Here is a 9,506-nt window from a genome sequence, read left to right on the forward strand (position 1 = left end):
CTTTTGGTGAATGGTTTACTACTAATTTTCTTTGTGATGGTTTGTCATAGCTGAATTAAATAAATAGATGTAGAAAAAAAATGATAAAATGTGCATATATACATAGGTTCATAGGCAGGTACTAGGCTATCGGTCCTAGGGCCCATACAAGCCTAGCCAAAAAATGTACCCTGGCTTTCGCCACCCAAGAAAATTATTTTCCTGTGCCCCTGTTGAGCAGAGCCACAGAAGTGATCCCGGGGTGAATTTCCCATTTCCCATCCAATCATCAAGATTTTTCTTGAAGAGTGCTAATGAGGAGCTCTGTTTGACATAGATAGGTAGTCTGTTCCAGAGTATGGGAAGTCTCTGGGACAGGAATCTATCCCTCTGGCATGTTCTGTTTATTGTGGTGACAAGGTTTAGGTCCCTATGGCGTGTAGCTCAGAGGGATTGGGATTTCTTTAAGTGGAGCATGTCCAACAGCTCTGGGTTTGACAAAGCTTTGTATGTTAGGCAGAGATTGCCCCTGAGTAGGCGATATGCGATGGGGTAAAGCTGTAGTTTTTTCAGACGGTCTGCATAGGGCATCTGTTTGAGGCCAGTAATCCTCTTTGTGAAGTATTTCTGTGGTCTTTCCAGTTGTTGTAGATGTCTTGTGAGGTACATACCAAAAGGGGCGTTGTACTCTATAATGGGTCTAATGAGTGATGAGTAGAGGGGAACAATGACCTCTTTTTTTCTGGATGAGAATCTTTTTGTGATGAGATGAGCCATGTAGAAGGATTTCCTGACCACTGTGGCAATGTGATTATCAAAGGAGCTTCTACTGTCCACCCATGTCCCAAGGTCTCTTATCACATTTTCAACATTAAGTAGACTACCAGCTATGTGGTAGTTCATGGGTACAGAGTTTTTACCAAAGGGGATGACAATACACTTTTTGGCATTGAGCTTCAGGCCATGGCTTTGACACCAGGTATCTGTCTCCGTGAGGCCCTTTTGTAGTTTGTCCACATCGTTAGGAGTTTTGATTATGGCTCCTAGTTTGCAGTCATCTGCAAACTTTGTTAGCCAAAGACCTTCTGTGTTGGCCTGCACTTCAGAGAAGTAGATACCAAACAGGAGAGGACTGAACCCTGTGGTACTCCACTTGTCACTGGTCTGATGTCGAATTTGGAATCCGCTACTTTCACAGTGTGAGTTCTGTCCATGAGCCAGTTGGCAACCCATCTTGTGACATAGGGATTTATACCTAGTTTAGTGAGCTTATCTATAATTCCAGAGTGGGGGATGGTGTCGAAAGCCTTGGCAAGATCTAGATAAGCTGTGTTAACCATTTTACCCTCATCTATGACTTTGGTGACTGCTTCAAAGAAGTCAATCAGGTTTAGGAGATATGATCTGCCTTTTACAAATCCAAAGTGGGTAGGGTCCAGAATTTGGTGATTACCAATGTCTTTGTTTATGAGTTCCACAATGATACATTCCATGGCCTTGCAGACCAGACTCGTCAGGCTAATGGGGCAGTAGTTCCCGGGGTCCATCGTGGCTCCCCCTTTGTGGAGTGGGATAACCGTCACGGTGCGCCATTCAGTGGGTATAAAGCCTGAGGTGAGTGATTGAACATGGTACTTAGGTAGGGTGCGAGTTCATTCTGTAGTTCATGTAGAACGCAGCCTGGGATATTGTCAGGTCCCATGGATGCTGTGTTCTTGGCTTTGGAGAGTGTGCTTTTTACCTGTGCAGCTGTGATTATAGGAACTTTGCGTTCTACTGGTATAGAGATGGGCCCTCTAGGGGGTGAGGGGGGGTAAAGTTAGCACTGAACCTATCTGCTAGTATGTTGGCATTATCAGTTGGTTCTCTATATTTAGTGCCATTGTGCTGTAACTCAGAGCAGATCTGAGTGTTCCCATTTAGATTCTTGACATAGCTATAGAATGCTTTGTGGTTGTCTTTAGAGTCAGTGGCAATTTTGTTTTCATAACAAGCTTTGGAGGATTTTATGAGGGATCTCAGCTTCTTACTGAGGTTGATCAGGGAGTTCCACCAGTCATGGGATTTTACTCTTTTTTGCAACAGTTTCTTTCTTCTGTTGTAGAGTTTGTTTATGGCAGAGGACCACCAGATTGGCTTCCTTTTTTGGAGGATAACATCTTGGTTCTATTATGGATAGCATGATCCATGCACTCGTGTAAGTGCTTATAAAGTGCATTTGTGTAGGATTCGGCTGTCATACCTCTATTGTCCATCTGCATGGGTGTCATGAAGTTTGCTACGTCTGTCTTAAAAAGTGTGAAGTTGGCTTTGGATAAGTTTTTTATGATGGTTTCCCTAATTGGGGGTGGGGGTGGGATGTGGATGTCTAGGCTGATTAGCTTGTGGTCGGATCTGAACAACGAGGAATTGACCTCTGGTGTGGAACACCGGTTTCCCATGTTGGTAATGACCAGGTCAAGGATATTGCTGCCCCTGGTGGGGGTGTGAATAAGTTGATCCAAGGCATTGGAATTTATGAATTCTAGAAAATGTTGAGCAAAAGAGTTGGTACATGAGTAGTTTTCCCAATTAATGGTGGGGTAGTTGAAATCGCCCATTATTAGGGTGTTGGGTTGTACCCTAATACTTTCCAGTGTATCAAGAAATGAGGAGTGTGAATCCTGGGGCATGGTGGGGGGGGGTCTGTAGCAAGCTACAATTTGGATTGTGGTCTTGCCCAGAGTTAGTTGCACTTAGATAATCTCGGATGCATTATGCTGTGCAACTAGCCTGGAGGTGTGGATATCCTTAATGAATATGGACACGCCTCTGCCTTTAGTGCTTTGTTCTGGGTTAGGTGGCCAAAAGGTGTGGTATGAATTGTAGCCTGGTAATGCATGGGTGCTCTCTAGAACTTTGAACCAGGTCTCTGTCACTGCACAGATGTCAATGCTCTCCATTTTAAGGAGTGCCTCGGGTGAGTGCATTTTGAGGTTTAGACTTCTAGCATTGAGTAGCATTACCCTCAGATTTTGCTTGCTTGTACCTGTTACAGTGGTGAATTTGTCATTTGAACCTTGCCTAAAAAAGGCGACAGGTGCAGGCCATCTCTGGCAAAGCATCGTGGTCTGTCGATCATGTCGTCCCAGGTGGACAAATACTGGATCCCCTTAGAATAACACCAGAAGTTAGCCAATTGTTGAAGTCAATCATTTTGTCCTTGTACTGTGGTATCATTCTGGGTGATAGCAGGATGCTACTCAGGGTTAGGGTCATACCTGCCTGGGATACAAGATCGGAGAGCTCCTCCATGTCTCTTTTCATGTAGTCCAGGGAGGTACGTCTCAGGTCATTCATGCCAACATGGACAATGACAGTGTCATATTTGTACTTATTGTGGAGTGACCTGAGTGCATGCATTATGTGGCGGATCCTGGCACCTAACAGGCAGCTGACAGTAACTTTCTCCTTGTTTAGTCTAGTGAGTGGAACATCAATGTGCCTGACTATAGAGTCAGCTATGACTAGAGTGTTGGGTACGTTGTTATGCCTTATGGGCTGTGGTTGAGTGGCACACTGAGTTTGTGGGCTATGTGTAATTTGGGTTGTGTTGGGGGGGGTGGAGCTTGCTTGCATTTATGCTTTGGATGTCCCTGATTCTTGGGCAGGTTTTTATTGAGAGCATCCGCAAATGTAGGTGTGTGTTTTGTGTTTCTATGTGTGTGTTTTGGTGGTGTAGGTTTTGAGGGACTATGTGATGAGTGTGGTGTGGTGCAAGTGTTTACCTTCTCCACTTGACTGTCTAGTCCAGTCTTGGGTGAAGAGAGCTTTGCTTCAAGTTTGGCTATATAAGTGCATCTCTCACAGGTTGTAGTGTTGGGTGGTAGGAGGAGAGGGTTGTCTGTGTACACGATGCAATTGCTGCTTTGTCCCAAGATGTCCAGATTCATCAGGTAGACAGGAGAAATCACTGGGAGCTGACCCATAGACATGCCTGGATAAGTGCTTATTTATTAAGTACAAAAAGCTGCTTTCCACTAGACAAGTGAGGAAAGTTGAGTGCTGAAGTAATTGCAGCTTATGTAATGCTTACAATGAGTTCTGAACAAGTGCTGAGTTCAAAGAAACAGATTTGAGTGCTGAAACTAGAAAACTGACAAGTTATAAGAAATAAAACTAAGCTAGAAGGCTTCCCTCCAACCCAGAAGGGCTTGGGGGCTCAGAAGCCTACAAACAGTCTAGACCACTTAACAGGAAAGGCAGGAAATAAGCTTAAAATGTTTTTTTGTTCTCTTTCCCAGATGCTCTCTTTGTACACAGTAGGAGTGTCTGAAATCAGAATATGATCTCACTGCACTCAGTTGAGTGAGCAAATGACATGGGCCCAGAAGGAATATCGAAACACAAATTTACAAGAGGGGCGGGCAGTTTCAAACCACTAAGATTAATACCAAAACAGAAACAGGGAGGGTGGGTGGGAAAACTAACTGAAGAACAGAGTCAAAACTTCCAGTTCAGTTAGTGTTCCTGCTACACAGTTAAATCAATTTAAATACTGTATTATTTGAAAAAAAGTGCAGATAAAGGTACTTAAATTCTCTTATACGTCCAATTGAATACAGCTAGATGTTAGATGGCCAAAGCTGAGGTTTTTAAGCAGAAAATATTTCAAACTGTACCACTTAAATAGGCAGGGACAGGAAATCAAAGAATGTAGCTACCCCCACACCTGCAATTACTAACAGATAATAAAATTCAAGCAAGCGCTAACTGAAGAACAGAGTCAAAACTTCCATTTCGGTTAATATTCATGCAACACAGTTAAATCAATTTAAATACTGTATTATTTGAAATAAAGTGCAGATAAAGGTACGCAAATTCTGTTATACGTCCAGTTGAATACAACTAGATCTTAGCCGGACAAAGCTGAGATTTTTAAGCAGAAAATATTTCAAACTGCACCACTTAAATACACAAGGAAAGGAAATCAAAGAATGTAGCTACCCCCACACCTGCAATTACTAACAGATAATAAAATTCAAGCAAGCGCTAACTGAAGAACAGAGTCAAAACTTCCAGTTCAGTTAATATTCATGCAACACAGTTAAATCAATTTAAATACTGTACTATTTGAAAAAAAAGTGCAGATAAAGGTACTTAAATTCTCTTATACGTCCAGTTGAATACAGCTAGATCTTAGCCGGCCAAGGCTGAGGTTTTTAAGCAGAAAATATTTCAAACTGTACCACTTAAACAGGCAAGGACAGGAAATCAAAGAATGTAGCTATGCCCAAACCTGCAATTACTAACAGATAATAAAATTAAAGCAAGCACTAACTGAAGAACAGTGTCAAAACTTCCAGTTCAGTTAATATTCATGCAACACAGTTAAATCAATTTAAATACTGTATTATTTGAAAAAAAGTGCAGATAAAGGTACTTAAATTCTCTTATACGTCCAGTTCAATACAGCTAGATCTTTGCCGGCCAAAGCTGAGGTTTTTAAGCAGAAAATATATGAAACTGTACCACTTAAATAGGCAAGGACAGGATATCAAAGAATGTAGCTACCCCTACAAATGCAATTACTAACAGATAACAAAATTCAAGCAAGCACTAACTGAAGAACAGAGTCAAAACTTCCAATTCAGTTAATATTCATGCAACACAGTTAAATCAATTTAAATACTGTATTATTTGAAAAAAGTGCAGATAAAGGTACTTAAATTCTCTTATACATCCATTTCAATTCAGCTAGATCTTTGCCGGCCAAAGCTGAGGTTTTTAAGCAGAAAATATATGAAACTGTACCACTTAAATAGGCAAGGACAGGATATCAAAGAATGTAGCTACCCCTACAAATGCAATTACTAACAGATAACAAAATTCAACCAAGCACTAACTGAAGAATAGAGTCAAAACTTCCAATTCAGTTAATATTCATGCAACACAGTTAAATCAATTTAAATACTGTATTATTTGAAAAAAAGTGCAGATAAAGGTACTTAAATTCTTTTATACGTCCATTTCAATTCTGCTAGATCTTTGCCGGCCAAAGCTGAGGTTTTTAAGCAGAAAATATATGAAACTGTACCACTTAAATAGGCAAGGACAGGATATCAAAGAATGTAGCTACCCCTACAAATGCAATTACTAACAGATAACAAAATTCAAGCAAGCACTAACTGAAGAACAGAGTCAAAACTTCCAATTCAGTTAATATTCATGCAACACAGTTAAATCAATTTAAATACTGTATTATTTGAAAAAAGTGCAGATAAAGGTACTTAAATTCTCTTATACGTCCAGTTGAATACAGCTAGATCTTAGCCGGCCAAGGCTGAGGTTTTTAAGCAGAAAATATTTCAAACTCTACCACTTAAACAGGCAAGGACAGGAAATCAAAGAATGTAGCTATGCCCACACCTGCAATTACTAACAGATAATAAAATTAAAGCAAGCACTAACTGAAGAACAGTGTCAAAACTTCCAGTTCAGTTAATATTCATGCAACACAGTTAAATCAATTTAAATACTGTATTATTTGAAAAAAGTGAGGATAAAGGTACTTAAATTCTCTTATATGTCCAGTTGAATACAGCTAGATCATAGCCGGCCAAAGCTGAGGTTTTTAAGCAGAAAATATTTCAAACTGTACCACTTAAATAGGCAAGGACAGGAAATCAAAGAATGTAGCTGCCCCCACACCTGCAATTACTAACAGATAATAAAATTCAAGCAAGCACTAACTGAAGAACAGAGTCAAAACTTCCAGTTCAGTTAATATTCATGCAACACAGTTAAATCAATTTCAATACTGTATTATTTGAAAAAATGTGCAGATAAAGGTACTTAAATTCTCTTATACGACCAGTTGAATACAGCTAGATCTTAGCCGGCCAAAGCTGAGGTTTTTAAGCAGAAAATATTTCAAACTGTACCAAATAGGCAAGGACAGGAAATCAAAGAATGTAGCTACCCCCACACCTGCAATTACTAACAGATAATAAAATTCAAGCAAGCACTAACTGAAGAACAGAGTCAAAACTTCCAGTTCAGTTAATATTCATGCAACACAGTTAAATCAATTTAAATACTGTATTATTTTAAAAAAGTGCAGATAAGGTACTTAAATTCTCTTATACGTCCAGTTGAATACAGTTAGATCTTAGTCAGCCAAAGCTGAGTTTTTTAAGCAGAAAATATTTCAAACTGTACCACTTAAATAGGTAAGGACAGGAAATCAAAGAATGTAGCTACCGCAACACCTGCAATTACTAACAGATAATAAAATTCAAGCAAGCACTAACTGAAGAACAGAGTCAAAACTTCCAGTTCAGTTAATATTCATGCAAGACGGTTAAATCAATTTAAATATTGTATTATTTGAAAAAAATGTGAAGATAAAGGTACTTAAATTCTCTTATACGTCCAGTTGAATACAGCTAGATCTTAGCCGGCCAAAGCTGAGGTTTTTAAGCAGAAAATATTTCAAACTGTACCACTTAAACAGGCAAGGACAGGAAATCAAAGAATGTAGCTACCCCCACACCTGCAATTACTAACAGATAATAAAATTCAAGCAAGCACTAACTGAAGAACAGAGTCAAAACTTCCAGTTTAGTTAATATTCATGCAACACAGTTAAATCAATTTAAATACTGTATTATTTGAAAAAAAGTGCAGATAAAGGTACTTAAATTCTCTTATACGTCCAGTTAAATACAGCTAGATCTTTGCCGGCCAAAGCTGAGGTTTTTAAGCAGAAAATATTTCAAACTGTACCACTTAAATAGGCAAGGACAGGAAATCAAAGAATGTAGCTACCCCCACAAATGCAATTACTAACAGATAAAATTCAAGCAAGCACTAACTGAAGAACAGAGTCAAAACTTCCAATTCAGTTAATATTCATGCAACACAGTTAAATCAATTTAAATACAGTATTATTTGAAAAAAGTGCAGATAAAGGTACTTAAATTCTCTTATACGTCCAATTGAATAAAGCTAGATCTTAGACAGCCAAAGCTGAGATTTTTAAGCAGAAAATATTTCAAACTGTACCACTTAAATAGGCAAGGACAGGAAATCAAAGAATGTAGCTACTCCCACACCTGCAATTACTAACAGATAATAAAATTCAAGCAAGCACTAACTGAAGAACAGAGTCAAAACTTCCAGTTCAGTTAGTATTCATGCAACACAGTTAAATCAATTTAAAAACTGTATTATTTGAAAAAAAGTGCAGATAAATGTGCTTAAATTCCATTATACTTCCAGTTGAATACAGCTAGATCTTAGCCGGCCAAAGCTGAGGTTTTTAAGCAGAAAATATTTCAAACTGTACCACTTAAATAGGCAAGGACAGGAAATCAAAGAATGTAGCTACCCCCACACCTGCAATTACTAACAGATAATAAAATTCAAGCAATCACTAACTGAAGAACTGAGTCAAAACTTCCAGTTCAGTTAATATTCATGCAACACAGTTAAATCAATTTAAATACTGTATTATTTGAAAAAAAGTGCAGATAAAGGTAGTTAAATTCTCTTATACATCCAATTGAATACAGCTAGATCTTAGATGGCCAAAACTGAGGTTTTTAAGCAGAAAATATTTCAAACTGTACCAAATAGGCAAGGACAGGAAATCAAAGAATGTAGCTACCCTCACACCTGAAATTACTAACAGATAATAGAATTCAAGCAAGCACTAACTGAAGAACAGAGTCAAAACTTCCAGTTCAGTTAATATTCATGCAACACAGTTAAATCAATTTAAATACTGTATTATTTGAAAAAAGTGCAGATAAAGGTACTTAAATTCTCTTATACGTCCAATTGAATAAAGCTAGATCTTAGACAGCCAAAGCTGAGATTTTTAAGCAGAAAATATTTCAAACTGTACCACTTAAATAGGCAAGGACAGGAAATCAAAGAATGTAGCTACTCCCACACCTGCAATTACTAACAGATAATAAAATTCAAGCAAGCACTAACTGAAGAACAGAGTCAAAACTTCCAGTTCAGTTAGTATTCATGCAACACAGTTAAATCAATTTAAAAACTGTATTATTTGAAAAAAAGTGCAGATAAATGTGCTTAAATTCCATTATACTTCCAGTTGAATACAGCTAGATCTTAGCCGGCCAAAGCTGAGGTTTTTAAGCAGAAAATATTTCAAACTGTACCACTTAAATAGGCAAGGACAGGAAATCAAAGAATGTAGCTATCCCCACACCTGCAATTACCAACAGATAATAAAATTCAAGCAAGCACTAACTGAAGAACAGAGTCAAAACTTCCAGTTCAGTTAATATTCATGCAACACAGTTAAATCAATTTAAATACTGTATTATTTGAAAAAAAGTGCAGATAAAGGTAGTTAAATTCTCTTATACATCCAACTGAATACAGCTAGATCTTAGATGGCCAAAACTGAGTTTTTTAAGCAGAAAATATTTCAAACTGTACCAAATAGGCAAGGACAGGAAATCAAAGAATGTAGCTACCCTCACACCTGAAATTACTAACAGATAAATTAA

The 9,506-nt window shown here is 38.3% G+C and overlaps 1 protein-coding gene across 2 annotated transcripts in view; it reads right to left on the minus strand.

Annotated features, from left to right (window-relative positions):
* LOC122794052 (mitogen-activated protein kinase kinase kinase kinase 5-like) overlaps positions 1 to 9,506 on the minus strand; it is a 1,947,254-nt gene that overhangs the window by 913,255 nt on the left and 1,024,493 nt on the right. The gene's annotated exons all lie outside the window — the stretch shown is intronic.

Source organism: Protopterus annectens, chromosome 1.part0 (genome assembly GCF_019279795.1).
Source record: "Protopterus annectens isolate FY-2018-M chromosome 1.part0, PAN1.0, whole genome shotgun sequence".
NCBI classification, from domain to species: Eukaryota; Metazoa; Chordata; order Ceratodontiformes; family Protopteridae; genus Protopterus; species Protopterus annectens.